Source organism: Lepidothrix coronata, unplaced genomic scaffold, assembly GCF_001604755.1.
Source record: "Lepidothrix coronata isolate B3197 unplaced genomic scaffold, Lepidothrix_coronata-1.0 Scaffold172, whole genome shotgun sequence".
Taxonomy (NCBI): Eukaryota; Metazoa; Chordata; class Aves; order Passeriformes; family Pipridae; genus Lepidothrix; species Lepidothrix coronata.
Genome location: NW_016690352.1, coordinates 480,019 through 496,126, shown reverse-complemented (window position 1 = coordinate 496,126; position 16,108 = coordinate 480,019). Strand labels below are relative to the sequence as shown.

General features: G+C 38.1%; 1 long non-coding RNA gene across 1 annotated transcript; it reads right to left on the bottom strand.

Annotated features, from left to right (window-relative positions):
• Nucleotides 1–11,063: 11,063 nt before the first annotated feature.
• LOC108504665 lies at nucleotides 11,064–13,521 on the bottom strand. The gene is made up of 3 exons (XR_001877203.1): nucleotides 13,348–13,521; nucleotides 12,004–12,084; nucleotides 11,064–11,422 (listed from the first exon to the last, which is right to left on the bottom strand). It is a non-coding gene; the product is annotated as an uncharacterized LOC108504665 (long non-coding RNA).
• Nucleotides 13,522–16,108: the final 2,587 nt, after the last annotated feature.

The following is a 16,108-nucleotide window of genomic DNA, read 5'->3' as shown; positions in this document are numbered from 1 at the left end:
GATAAACTCTAAATTACCCGATGTTACATTAAGCCTAGTTTTAGGCATCGGACTCAAGGCCTTTAAAAGCACCAGTCTATCTTCCTAGTTTCTCCTCAGGGGCTGCAGGCACTCAGTTAAAGACATCTTACTCTCTAAGTCACTCTAAAGTTGGATGAAAATTAGCTATCAAAGTTAGACACCACTCCATACCATCCTAGATATCACATCTACTATACCTATTTTATTAATGTTATAAAAGAAAAGTAAAATGGGCATTTAAAGACTGAAGATTATATTCTGATTGTTGCCACTGGTTAAAATGTCAAGCAGATTGGAACTACTTCATTTTTAAAAAGATTGAAATGATAAAATAAGTGTGATAGAAGTTAGAAGAAAATTTGTGGATGCTGGGACATGCCTACTATTCACAACAGGTTTAAGATGAGGCATAAAAGATGTATTTTCTTTTACCTGAAACACTAGAATCCTCTGCCCAAAGCATAGACCAAGTGGAAGACTAAAGGGGAAATGGGTACTAGAAATTTACTGGGTATCACTTGACGGGAGTGTGTTCCAGGAACATTCAAACAACCTTCAAAAACAGGGAAAAAAAAGCAGACAAAAGACAAGTAGGAGTAAGAATCACACATTTAGGATTGGTAGAGTTCTATGTAGAATGAAACTTGAAACTTTGGTCAGAGAAACACTGTAATGGTGTGTAAGAAAACAGAATTTTTTGTGCATTCTTTGTAAACAAACAGGTCTGTATCAAAGAAATATCTGACTACACCACCAAATTACATCTTGGTGTTGAAAAATTTTGAAAGACCCATGTACTGGCTAACTGCAATATCAAAAGAAGCTGAAATGTCATGACTGTTCCATACCACTTTTTAAATAGCTCATTTAAAAACAAACAATAACAACCATGAAAACCCCTCACAAAAACATTAAGATACCTTGACAAAGCTTTACATTTCCTTCAGAACTTGAGTTCAGTTTTCTGGACTGCTTTGTATTCCCAAGGAATACCTAGAATTTGTTTCTATTTGACATGCAATTAAGTTCAATCAAAAAAAATATATATCTCTTTAACCCTGGCTTTCAACTAAGCCACAATTCTGCTTTAAATCTCTTAGACTTAACTTTATTTCAGGCACTTTCTGAAGAAAATGTGCTTTGTGACAAGATGTGCTAAAACATAGACTGTTTCTGGTATAGATATGATATCTTAGAAACAGATAAATGGTGAATGGTAGATGCTACCATTTTGAAGTTCCTTTTGGGAACTTCACAGATCAATTCAAAGGAAAATATGGATAAATTTTAATATTTGTATTCTAAATTTTGAACAAGGTGATTCTATGATTGGCTACACAGCTGATTGTATTGAGAAACACAAAGAATGACTGTTATTAAAAACAAAGCAGTTAGTACTGTCTCTGTGGATGATCTGGAGCTGTGATAAAACTGATTCATATGAGTGACAAACTCACACATATGATAGACAATTTCTTCTGACACCTCTATAAGCACCAGAGCAGCCACTGAATAAAGAAACGAAGCTGTCAGAGGTGGACAGATTGCAGGAACATGTGGTGTTCCAATTTCAGCCACCAAACCACATATGTAATCTTTATGGGAAAAAAATGAAGCCACATATATTATACAAAGTGTACCATTAAATCTTTTTAACAAAAATGAGGACTGGTAACACCCAGCCTAAAAGACAGGGGAGAGAGACCTAATGAATGGGGTCTCATAGAGTTTTGTACTGCTAGGATAGAAAGCTCAGCTACAATCGTGACTATCTTCTAAAGATTTCTGTTGCTCCATAGAACAGAGAGAGGACATAGAAGTACCAGGTATTCAAAGTGTTGAACATGTTATCTAAGTTATCTAATTAAGGCCTGGATGCCAGAAGAAGACAGCTGTACACATCTGAAATGTGAGACAGTCTATCTGTAAGCCTGAGGAAAAAAAAAGAGGCTGAGGAGGGGGAATCACAATTGTATTAATTTTCTGTCCTTGTGGAATACAAGGGAAAAGGGTGAATCCTTTCATTATTCAGTGAGAACTGGTGTAAAAGTCTCTATGACGCAAAATGGAGGGCAAATGAAAAGGATATTAGCATTATTCTAACAAAGAGACAGAAAGTTGCAGTGCAGAACTGTTTGGGAATACTGTAAAAAACCTGTCTCGCAAAATACAGGCAGGCACTCTGGAAGCATACAAAGTATCACAAAAGCAACATTAAGACTATTCTTAGGTGAAAATTGCTTTACCCAGTTTTCAGCACCAGAATACAGGCAGACTTAGCTGTAATTATGTTGTAGCCATGCTTTTACTATTTTTAAAATCACTGCAACACAAAGCTATACAATTTCCAGCAAGTTCCAGGATCTCTTGAGTGGTACTTCAAATCAAGCCATCTTTCTTTCCCAAGATACAAATATTTTCTTCACAGAAACAAGATAGCACAAGACTTCTACATTTCCCTGGACTTGAGGCTGTCGAAAACATGCACTTCATTGCGATGTCTGAACAGCATAGGTGCCAGACACTGTCAGCAGTTCAGGAAGGGTGCAGAAAAGGTTAGCGGGAAAGTAACAAAACAGGTTATTTTTCAAAACCTATACTAGTAATGCTGCTCAGATCATTGTAAGGATTTTGAATTGTTAACGGTCAGAATGCCTGAAAGAAAGTTGCATTTATTGCTTTTCTCCCCTGTGCTATGGTTATTTTTTCATCTTTCTCAGAAATTGACAATAGAATCCCTCCACTTCAACCAACAGCACTGAGAAGGGGGATTTTATTATGAAATTGTTGTACATAAAATCTATATTAATTGCATAAATCTATAGGCTGAAACAAAATGTTATATGCATAAAAACAATTATCAGAAATATTCTAGAACTTTCCCAGTGTATCATAATTTTAATCTTTCTTGGGAAAAACACTTTTCATAATTTCATGAATTCTTAGTCTGAAGCAGTATGTGTAAAAGAGGACTTCCACAGGGAAAGGTCTGTTTGCAATTTAGAGCCAGTGTAGTACAATCTTCGTGTGTAGCACTGGTGTTCAGAATACTTGTATTGTATTCCCAGAGCTGATGTCTCATCTCTGCTTGATCTTTGAATGCAAATTTTTACAAAGAAAATGATCACTATGCAGTAGTTACATATTAATATGTATGCACTCAATTTTACTATCAATGTTAATGTTTTGAATCATGTTCTTTCAAACTATATGATTCCAAGCAAATATCATAGCCCTTCATTATGTAATTACCAACATTTGAGGTTAAACCATAGGGGCTGAGAAACGTTTAGAACATTTTCTTATGAGGGAATGCAATACCCTCATCTGTTAAATGGGGAAGAAGCTGGTACATAAATTTGAAGAGTGCTCCAAGTTCTATGTAGAGATCAGTATAAATCCAGCTCCAATAAGCATAGCATTAGGAAGGTGTCATCCTTTATTCACTCTGACTTCTCACTACAGTAACTACAGGTGCATGTACTAAGCATACTAGATAGATAGTTTTATTTCTTGTCCTCTACATAAACACATAGAAAGCCTTAGAACATAGTGTTATCATTATGTCTATTGAAAACTCAATATTTAGTATGCCACAAGGAATAAAGGAGAAATGCAGTGACTCATATTGGCTTAAAGTTAATCTTTATAATGCACTGTATTAGTGTAAAGGCTTTAAAACATACGGCCTAACCTTTTATGCTATGTTAGCGTTCAGCATTATTTTCAAGCTGCAGCCTCTTTCTATCCCCTTAAATAAAATCTAATGCGTTATAGTTGCTAAGGTAGGAATATTTCCTAAGTTACTTTATTTTAGTTAATTTCTGCATGTCACTTAGATATTAAGTGCTATAAAATTATATAAATAATGAATAGCTATTTTATTAATTTGCTTTCAACCAAGCCATGAATTGAGAAACTGAACCATTTAAAAAACTCTTGTCTTTGATTCAGTCCAACGCCAAGTCTCTCCATTTACAGCTTTGTTCATATTCTACTGTGGTGTGGTTGTAATGATGTCTGAAAACCCAATCACTCTGTTTCCCTTGTAAGATATATGAAACTCTCTGTTTTAGCTGTTTTCTTGAGATCAGAATCCCTCACCTGGGATATGTGATGATGAGATGCCTGACAAAAGTACAACTTAAAGGGTTACTTTTACTTTTACTTTGAAACTTAAGTGCTTAGCTGATTCAGCGTTCTATTACTTTCACCACTTGAGCATTGTAAAACTAGGCACATGGGAGAATACTGTAAATTTGGCACAGGAAATGGAAAAATGGCAGTATTTCAATGGCAAGCTGAAAATGAGCTGGAAAATCAGACTCTTCTGAAAAATACCCTTTAGAAATGTTGTTTAAAGTGTGATCTAGCTTGATCACTTTATATCACTAACAAGTTATGTAAATCCAATTATTCACTTCTCTGTAAAGTGAACCTCTAAGGTTGGAAAAGACCTCTAAAATGGTCGAATCCAACTATTAACCTAACACTGCCAGGTCCACCATTAAACCACGACCCTAAGTATCACATCTACACATTTTTTTAACACTTCCACATATGGTGATTCCATATCTTTTATATAAAGGAGAATATAAAAGTGGTAGATCCTTGTCCAGAGCTAACATGTTTTAAATCGCATGGATTTCAGGCCCTTTTAACTTACTCAGAATCTGTGTTTATACAGTGTAATAGTTATTGGAGTGAATAAGGTTTTGAGAACTTGGTAGGTGGCTGCATTTGATGAATGCTGTTATTTAGGAAATCTTTTAGATTTCTTTAGACACTATTGAAAAGGCAACTATAGGTTGCATGTCTATAAGAGAACACACTGGAGATGCACAAAGATACATAAATTCAAACATTACCTCAAAAGCAGTTTAGCAATCATAGAGTCCTGGATGCCGAAAAGTTTCTCATGCCAACAGGCCTGGAAAGCTGAACACTCTCTGACATCCAGCCTTCAAAGGAACCACAGAAAGAGGTAGTAATGCTTCCTAAGTGACCTGCTCAGATCTGAGTTCTAACATTCTTACCGATCAGAGAGACTTTCTGCCTTGGCACAGTGCAGTTGGAGGTTTTTTTTACAGGTTTTTTTTCCTGTAAAAAGGAATTAGAAGAAGGAGGCACAGCCACTTGTCTTTTATACCATATTGTTATGCAGAGCTTTCACCCTGAATGTGTGAGACTTCTCTATTCAAACACATCCAAACTTATCTCTAGAAAGCAACTACAAGGCTGTAGTGAGAATCAGAGAATCATAGAACCGTAGAATATCTCAAGTTGTAAGAGACCTGTGATAATCATCGAGTCCAACATCCTGCTCCTCGCAGAACTGCCTAACACTAAACTGTACAACTAAGAGCATTTCCCAGATGCTCCTTGAACTCTGACAGGCTTGGTTCCCTGATTACTTCCCTGGAGAACCTATTCCAGTGACCAACCACCCGGAACGATATCACTCCTGTTTGTTATTTTGGGTCACTGTGCACTGGACTGGAAGCTTCCTGGTGTCACAAGGAGAGGTAGTAGGGAAGAGAAAGGTGCTATAACTTGGTGATGAGTACTCATACTAGAGCTGACTGCACCAGAGCATGTACCTGGTGCTTGTCAAAATTTTTGAGTCTGGATGGTTGGTTTAACATTAGAGGAGTTTACTGTCAAATGTAAGACCATATATTCCTTGTTTCTCAGAAACCAAGCTAAACCCAACAATGTAAATTGTGCATATAATCCATTTTGGGTTTATTTTTTTAAGCTGGCTCTGTAGATTCAATTAGTTATTGCTACTTGATGCTATGTAAGAAGAAAGACAAAGAAAGTTCCGCCCTAGAGTGCTGAATTTTAATAATTTATCCTATGTTATAATATTTTGTTTACAACGCTCTAATTGACACTTTTTCTATTAGGTTCTTTCCTTAGAAATTATTTTTAATGGTGATTGCTCAGTTCTAGTCTACCAAAATGATGCAAAATTCCTTCTATTATTAGCATTAATTGTTCTTACAGGTGTCGGCTTGTTTATTTCTTCAGTATTGATTCCTTATTCCAACAGATATCTTAAATGGGTTATCTATGTTTCTTGTCACACTAAGTGGATTTTCATTCAAAACATAAGGTTTGCTTGTATCTCCAACATGTGATTGAATAGTTAAGACATTGAAAACTCAAGAAAATTGTTATTATTATTATTGCTGTTGTTGTTATTATTTTGGTGGGGGTTTCGTTTATTTGTTTGCCAAATCTGGATTTTAACAGGCAAATGTTTCTATCTACTTTGCCTTTAAGAAAAAGGTCGACAGATTACAGAAAGACGGTGGTAAGGGGAACATAATGCACATTGTCATCATAAGTCCCAGGGGAAAGAAAAATCTCTTGATATATAATGGGCAACAGAAAGGGGCTACAGTTGTAAAGATATATGCTACATAAAGATCATGGAAATCTTAGAAACATACTTTCAAATATATAAATATTTTTACCAAAAGTTTGTAAGATACTGGCTATGAAACAAAAATATCTACAGGTAGAGATGTCAGCCATCTTGATTTATAAAATAACAACGGAGAAATACTCTCAAAAGAACCATTTATTGCTATATCAACTGCATTATGAAAAAAAGGAACTAATTTTCTAGACTTTATCTGAAAGAAGACCAAACTTCAACCACAAACATGCTTGATCAATCTCATAACTTTCTATAATGAAATTCTTTGCTTTGTAAATTACTAAAGAGCAGTGGATATTGCTTACTGTCTAATTAGATTTCATTAAGGCTTTTTTGCACTCTTTCCCATAAGATCCTCATAGAGAAGCTGATAAAGTATATGCTGGATGAGGTGGATTGAAAACTAGCAGAACCTCCCATCCCAGACGGTGGTGACCTGACACCAAAGTCTAGTTGGAGGCCACAAATTAATGTTTTTTTTAACGGAGACAACTATATATGGAGAAAGGAAATGGCTGGAAGTCCTGGTACCTAGATGAGAGCCCTCTTAATTATGAGGGTGGTTGGGCACCGAATCAGGTTGCCCACAGAAGCTGTGGACAACCATCCCTGGAAAAAACCAAAACCACCAAAAATGGATACAGGTTGATATAGTGACTCACAGCTCTGACAGCAATTATTAAGCAATTATTAGAGTATCTGATAAACAAAACTCCATTGTGCCATAGCTTATTCTGCACCCACTCCAATGATTTCAGATGTAAAGCAGATCAAAATCTGACTCACTGTTGCCCAGTAGCATTTTTATCCTTGTTGAAGAAGTTATTATTCTCCCGGTAGTAGATTAAAATAGCTCATCTCAGCACACCCAGAAAGAACACAGGTTTCACCTAGGGAGTGTTATGTGCCTTTGTATTTGAAAGCATATAAATAGTATTTTTCAGGCCTCACAACCGACTGACTTCATTTGCTTTCACTGCCATTTGCAGAAAAGAGCACTGAGTCTGCTGGGACTAATCCTGTGTCAGCAGGAGACCCCTCAAACCCACAGCTCAGAAGAACATAAAACAATACCTTAGGGGGCTTCATTTACCCAGGGTGGCAGTGTCCATTTTCAGTGTTCTGTAATGTCACAATGTTTACTCCATTTGATGGTGAAGGAAGACCTTGTGGTTTTTTTGAGTTTTGAAGTGGACCCTCATTCTTACTATCACAGTTAACACTGTTGTAACTCTATCCAGCTGCTGTTACTATTCTCTGACACAAAACTCATGTCTATCCAGCTTTTTAACATCCTATACAGAGATGTAAAATATGTCTCCATGAGTCAATGGTGGTATCATAAATACTTTATTATGGGATATTAATGAAAGGGACTGCCAAGGTATCCATCATACTAGCATAGCAGAGGTCCTGTAAAATGCTAACAAATCAAATAATCTTAACAGCCTGTCTACTATAAGCAACACATAAAAATGTGGTCTTTGTCAGATATATGGGTCTGGGTTCTCTTAGTCCTGGAGTTTCCTGACACATACAACAAAAATAGCCAGTATAATGACCTTATCAAGTGTTACCAATCTCTGTTTATGTACCACAAGTCCCTGCATGCATGGTACAAACTGCAGGCATCATAAAGGCACATCTGTTAGCTGAGTAATGCCACCTACCATATGTTCCATGAAAAGATATATAGAGGGAGAAGTTAGCTGTGAGGTTGCTAAAACAGACTGGAGAGACTGCATGTCCCTGGAAACCTGAGGAAAGATGCTGCAGAAACACCAAAATCCAGCAGCTTACAGACTGCTTACACATATTTCCAAGCATGAGCCATGGTTTCTAAACTTAGTAGCCACTTTTAATGTCTTTCATAAAGAAAAGAATTTTCTGGGACCATTACCTATTTTTGTACTTGCAGGCCTAGACAATGGATGTTTACCATACACATACCAAGTACAGATAACCTGTCCCCCATAGTGCAAAAATTCTTATTCTATGAGAAGCAGGTTTCTCTAAACCACCAAAAACACTTTGAGAGATGTAACTTCAGAAATGTTAAATATGGCACAATTTTACAGTGCAGCTGTGACAACTGGGTGAAATGTAGAGGATAACTACATAAAACTGAAACCACACTGATGCACATGATGCATTCTTATGGGGAACAGGAGGGATCTCTTTGATTAATTTAATTTCAAAATCTAGAAGACACTTTATTTAAAATAGAAATACATATCTACCCGAAACCTAATGGGAATTTTTCAACTAATTTTATATAGATTTCCTTAGTTGTAATATATTCCTCCTGTCTTAGATTTGGACTAAGGTGTTCTGCTATGTAAGAAAAAGGACTCAGTTTTTCTCAATGGTGAGATAAGCACTATATCCTTTACAACAGAGGAATGTATTTTGACTTTCACCACCATTGTTCATTGAACTCAAAATAGAAAAGAAAAAGAGTAACAATACTGACTGATACATTAAAACATTGCCAAGCCGAACAACGTATATTTTCTAACTCATTAAAATGCAGACTACAACAAGCATACACATTTAGGAGGTGGGAACAGATTTCTTTCTCTCCCAGAAAAAAAAAAAAGACAGTCTTTGGAAAGTAAGCCTAGTACTTTCCAGGAAGAATATAGGATAAAGTACTGCTTTTTTTTTTTTCTTTATATTCTGTTAAAATAAACCTCAAAAAACAGTTTAAGAAGGGCACTGCGTTGCTCAAACTTTTAAACTAGTTCTGTTATCATTAGAAATGACTCAACTTTCCAAAAATACAAGCCATACTGCCTCTATAGTTTAAAAAAAGATGTGGAACATTCATATTTATTTCACTTGCTCTGTTTTCAAGATTTCGGATTTTTAATTTCCTTTTCACATTTTTTTCTCGAATTTAAAATGTTTCCTCATTTAAAAGAGCGGAAACACACATAAACTTTGATTTTTTTGTGCTTTCTGCATTTTTTAGTCATAATGAGGCAAAACCACCAATTTTTTAAAGCTGTAATGATCCTCTCATATCAGTTAATAAATGAGTAAGCTGAGCATATACTCTAAGTGAAGTTCACTTTATAGTTTGAAAATGTTTATGTTTTTAAGGGAAAGATTGTGTTCATATATGCATGATGTGCCATGGAGCTCCAACTTGTGGCACATATTGGGGAGTAACTTAACATCATATCCAAGGATGTAAGAGAATTAAACTTGCCAGATATTGTTAATCCAAAGCACAGACTGGTTTCCACACAATATTTATGATGTGCTCATACCTAATGCACATACGTCTAAGAAGAAAGGAAAGTAATGAATGAATAATCAAGTTGCTCAACCTCCATATAGAAAAAAACTTCAGAAAAAGTTGCTGTCAAGTTTTGAGGATTAAGGATAATACATTTTATTTTTACATTTACTGTACGTATTTTTACTGTAGAGTCTAAGATTCTGCTTTTACTCTCATTTACATGTTGAGCTGACTAAAAGTATACCACTATCTGAGGCTGATCAAAACAGCATACATAATACCAAATTTAGGGTTTCAAGATCAGTTATACTCTTCTTACTAGTGTAATGTCAAAACTGATTCTTATCAACGTTAGCATAGTTGATATGAATCAACTATTAATATAAATAGTTGAATGTTATTAATATTAATAATTATTAATTGTAATGATTAATATTAATGTTGTTTCATTAATTTAATTGTATGTGAACATTTCAAGCATTCCACAGATAACTGACAGTCATGTGAAGAACCACCTTGTTTTGTTTACATTGAATTTGCTACTTATCTTCAGTTAGTACTCCTGCTGTTGGTAGAAAAAAACACTAAGCAATTAAGTCACCTTTTTATGTTACACATGATAATGAAGACCTGTACTATTTTCTTCCCTAGTTATCTTTTTTCTGTAATGAAGACTCCTGGCTCCATAAACTTATTTGGCTCTTCTTTTGTTAGAAATTCAAATGCTGTCTGAAAACATGAAGGACTGTTTGAGCTAGAACTCAAGACACTTCAACATTTGATGAACATGTCAAATGAGATGATCCCAGTGCAGATCTCTGAGAAACTCCTCTGTTGATTTTCCTTCCACTCCAGTCCTGTTTTCTACTCTCCAATAATTGAGAGGCATGATTTAACTTCACAAAATCCATGTTGAGCCTTCTTCAGTCTCTTGTAGGTATCTACTACCCTGGCAACACGGGACTTTTCACGCTGAAAAACCATTTCAGTTTCTATCTGTGAGGGAGTCTCTGATTTTCAGGCCAAAACAGGAGAAAGTGACTCTCCCTGGTTACCATGCTTTATTAGCCAAACCTTTGGCTATTTTTGAGCTACCCATGGAAGAACGGCTCTTTCAGGTTCAGTGCTATGAAGGGGGCATGCAAGTCCAGCCAAGAAGCTGAATGAATAGTTTTATGCTGCCATGCAGAATCTTTCCTCGGAGGCTATCATCAGTTTTTGCATAGTATCAAACAAACAGGAAGACCCAGAAATGTGTAATATTAAGATATTTTATTGTTTTTTGGCTACATTCAACTGTGTTGTAATGTTTACCTAGACCATACACTAGTAATTAGTCATGCTTCTTTAAAATTATATTCGGCATGTTCAACTTAAGGTGCTTGCTTCTCCTACCTTCATTTCAGCCATGGAAAATAGCAAAGAATGAACAAAATTAATTGAGACAACCATAAGTGTCAAGAAAACCCTAAATCTTACTACTTGACTCTGTAAGCAGAATTTTTCCAAGTCTCAGAAATATATCAAGTGCAGGCGGTTGATGCACAAGTTGAAAATCAATGTGTAAAAGGAATCCAAAGCACCGTTAACTGGTTTAATTATTGTTCTCACTGGCTGGAGTCTTGAACTCAGTAACTTTGTTATGTGTCTTCTTTGACTAAATAAATTGTCCTTAAAGCAGGAAGTTAGGTCTTCTCTATGCATACCTGGAAAACAAACAGGTATGAATGAGAACGATCTAAGCATGCTCACAGAGCATTTAAGATTATAAGAATACATCCTTCAGGTTGTATACCTTATTGCAGTTCTGCTATTTTTCTCCATAGCTTAGCTATTAATAACAAAAAATAGTACTTTAACTTTTTTACAGTACAGATTTATTTGCTGCTTGGTATTTGCTGTTCTTGGTCTCTTAAATCTTAGAAGTTTGAGAACAGCACTATTATTTAGGAAAGTGATGACGTTTAGTGCAACTTTGGTGTTTTTTTAAATTCAAACCCACCTAAAAATCCCTAAGGAAACATTACCACTAAATCTTGAGTACTCCAGAAGAATAGTAATGTGGATTTGTTTGAGACCTTCCACACACATTTCTCATTAGGGGAAAACAAATGAAAGCCTGATTCTTCTTTATTTTGCATAGCAAGGGTTTTGGCAAATGAGAGAGCAAATTACCCTTTCTCTTGCATCTCTGTTTCTACAATAGGTTAGTAGCTACAAAAAGTTCACTGTCCTTTATGCACTGTTAGAGTGACCAAGCAGGTCACTTAGAATACAGAGGTCATACCTTATATGAAGTTTGTAGCATCATCCACATACCCAGCATGTTTTTATTCCGAAAGGGGACGTGCATATGTAGCAATGCTACCTGATATTATTGGACATACAGGAAAAATTACTAATTAATCAAGATTGACATGGCAGATATGAGATTACTATCATTGGTTCCTACTTTTTCATTAATAATATAATACTCAATAATGATTGTGGAATTATGAGAAGAGTAAGCCACAACCAGACTTCTTAAATTTCAAATATAAAAATGTATTAAGAATGACAGAATTAGCAATCAACTAAAAATAATTCTTGCTCAGGAAGAAAAATCCAGGACTGGAAAGATAAGTAATGTCACAATTTGCTTATAGAACGATTTGAACAAGAAAGCTTACATTGCCATTGTGGGAACACCAAAGGTGAAAGAGCTGAAACCTGAGCTGCTGTACACTGAGAGCGAGCTTTTGTTTAAGCACGGCCTGACAGATCGTAGGTTACAAATATATTGCCAGACTGGTCTGTATAAAAATCCTGTTTGATAACAAGATGACTGATGTGGCCTAAAAAAAAAATCACCCCTGCAGCGTTTTGTTCATGTTACAAGGGAAATTACATTCAGCAAAGTGAAAATATAAAAAACCACTCCTGTTGCTCCCTCCCACCCAGCAAAGTGCAAATGGGGCAAACACAGAGTGGGAAGGAGCCACAGCAACCGTCTTGCTGATGAAGGCTGTCCTAACATTCCTTACCAGTTTCCCCAGCTAATTCCTCACTCATTTCTATCTATCCTATAGGTCATTTCTATTACACTCATGATTGAAACCTCCAGGCTACGTCAAGGCCAAGAAGCCTCAGCCTAAAGCCTGACAGAAGACCTGGTGACAAGAGCTTGCCATCGTTTTGAGAGCAAGACTGTGTTGGACCTGCACTCCTATAAGATCAGGTGTAAGTTTCTCACAGCTTCAGAATGGCACTTTTACAAAGGCAGGGCTTATAGAAGCTGAATTCCTGCTTTGCTTCTAGCAATGCATTTGTTGGACTCGAGTACTTGTTCCCTCCTGTTCCATCATACCAGTCAGCCTCCCTGCATGTTTCCCCTCCAGCTCTCTTTATCTCCTCACCACCCATACCCAGAGCTAGCTTGTGGCTTTCTGGGCACCTATGGGGGACCAGTCAGGCAGTCCGTAGACAGCAGCACCTGCTCCCCAGCTGAGGCCAGCAATAATGACAGGGCCACTTTTCCCAGATGCCCTGGCTGCTAGCCTCCTGCAGCAGGGAGAGGAGGTGGCAGGGCCCCAAATAGCGAGGCCCCAGTCGCCTAAACAGCACCAGTCCTGGTGAGGGCTCCGCACAGTACCTGCCATGGCAGCGAGGAGGAGGGGAGGTTGTGTGGAGTCTGGCTGCCCGATGGCCCAGCACTGTTGTGCCCAGCAACACATCCCATGGCAAGGTGCCATCTGCTGAGTTCACACTGGAGTGAGAGCCCAGGATGTGGGGACAGAGTCCCCTTGCTGGGAGAGTGGGTGGGTTCTGGGAGCCACCGCTTGCATGTGAATGCAGGTTCTGCCAGGCAGATGTCTCCTCCCGCTGTTCACAGTGCTGGCGAAATGGAGGTATGGATAGAGGAGTATTTCTGGGGCTGCTGTGGTACCCCATTTTGCCCCATTGCAGCGATCAGCCACACTGCTCAGGGAAACTGTGCATGGCCAGGAACTCCCCCAGGCCTGGACTCAGCTGTGTGCATGGTCACTTTTTAGCGGTATCCCCAAATCTTTTATCAGCACTTCAGGAGGTGGTCCAGGCCAGCAGCCCTTCCCCATGGAAAGCTTTCAGGCTACCACCCTCTTCTGGAGAATGAGAGAGCTCAGTCATACAGATGCACATCTCTTTGCGGCCTGTACCAGAGACAGGACCCAGTTTATTAGTAAAGAGGCAGCTTTTCCCTTGGTGGGACTAGGAAGGTGCTGCACTGCCCCGTGGCCTTTGCTGGTGTCTTCAGTAGTTGTCTCAGTGATGATGAAGGAAAACTCTAGCTCCTGCCTTTGATTACCTCCTTGGGGTTTCTCACCTCCAGCTAGTGCTCCAGGAAGATGCCGTACTGAGTTTTCGATCTCTGTGTGGATAGCTCAGAAACTCTGGAGCACCTCATGGAGTGCTAGACACCTTAATTGGAGCAGCAGATTCCAACTCTTAAGGGCATGCCTTGAGAAGTGTTTTTAAATAGTCTGTCCTTATAAACAGTCACATGAAAAATGTTAATGAGCAGTGTGCTCATTCAGTAACAGCAAAATCTAAATAAGTATCGCTTTTTTTATAGTTTAGGTCAACTATAATAATAATGGCCAGTCTTCGCGAGCGAAGATTTGGGAAAGGTCATTAACCCTTCGAGCCTGCGCAGTGGATTTTTTAGGTGAGACACAGTGTGCGCTGTACTGAGCCCACCCTTTAATCCTGAGGTTCATCTGCCGGGGCCGAGCAAGCTTGGACAGTGGCAGTGAGGTCCCCAGGATGTAGGTTTGTTTAGAGTGACCTTCTCTTAGATGGATTGCCTTACAAGGCTGACGAGCTCCATCTGCCCGGGGGGCTGGGAATCGAACCCGGGTCGCAGCGGTGAGAGTCCTGCAAGCTTTCTATCATATAAGCCCAGCAGTTCCTTGTCACGATCATAATCCTTTTGTTCGAGAAGAGAAAAAGCAACAACAGATATCAGAGATTACTTTTCAGAAAATTAATTTAAATTCTTAAGCATTTCTTCTATCAGTAAGCTCTTCAATTTCTATCTGTATCCATAAAGTCTATTTATTCATTATATATTAATCATCCTAGGTATACGGAGTGCGTGGTTCATTTACATCACTCGCAGCTGTTTTCTAGCACTGCCAGATATGCAACATTTTCCTACATTAACTCCACAAATGTGTAAAATATAGTTACAGTTACTGACATCTAAAGTTGGTTGCTGTAAAACTGTCTTTAATTGCTTGGACTGCAAACATTTAAGCAGAACAGATAAATTCACTAAAAGGCTAATTGCTCTTATTACCTCTTTTATGAAACCATGTAACCTTTTTGTATTAAGAAAGACTATTTTATTTTTATTTTACTTTTATGTCCAACATCCAAACACAATTATGCCTACTAAGGACACTAACAAACATCTACTGTTTTTCCAAAGCCTTAATTGGGTTTTATTTGCATATACATGGCTGCAAATAAAACACATGCATCTGGACAGTCAACATTTCCTTTTATTCCAATGGGTTACTGGTAATCCAGTGTATTTTCTATTATCATCGCCAGCTTGGATGCAAGGGTACACAGACACACCTTGTGCTGGCAAGGGGAGAATTCTTGCAGATGGGTATGGACATTGATGAAGATGATCTCTCCCTCCTCTTCCTCCCCATCTCATGAAATATAATATTACTATTTCTCTACAGTTAAGTCACAAAATTATATCACAAACATATATACTTAGGCTAAGCCTCTATCTCATCTGGTTAATGCTAGTGTAGGTGTTTCTACAACGCACAGCATTACACTGTGTAATGTACTAACCCATACATGCTTGGTAGTAGTATTACCTCTCTCATTTAGATGGGGAAACAGAGGGCAGGAGTGATCCAAAACACACATCAAGTAAGTTGTGTCTGGGTAGAGCTACCCCTTTCTACCATTTTATTTCCGGTCTCCTGTAATTAGAAAATGTAATAATAACTGTGGGCCAACCTCCCACACCGTCCTGGCTCAGCTCTCAGGACGACTGAGCTTCTCAGCTCCTCTCTCTCTCCGGTGCTGGATGTCCAAAACTCTTCTCCATAATAGGAGTCCATGTACTCCTCCTCTCTCTAGGAGGGGTCTCTAAGGGAGTTTGGGGGCGGTTCTGGTATCAGTTCTTACCCCCAGAACTCTGTAGCTCTGCTATTGAGTCTCCTTCTTGTCTCTCTGAGGCAACTTGGTGTCTTCCTTACTAAGTTGCATGTCTCTGCTGCTTCTCCGGTTCAGGTCTTATCTGTCCTGGCTCTCTGCCACCGTTTCTGGACGCTGCTTCTGCCGCTGCTGTCTCTGCTCACTCACAGTGGCTCAGCTCTCACCTGCAGGCACCTAGTTCAGCTTTA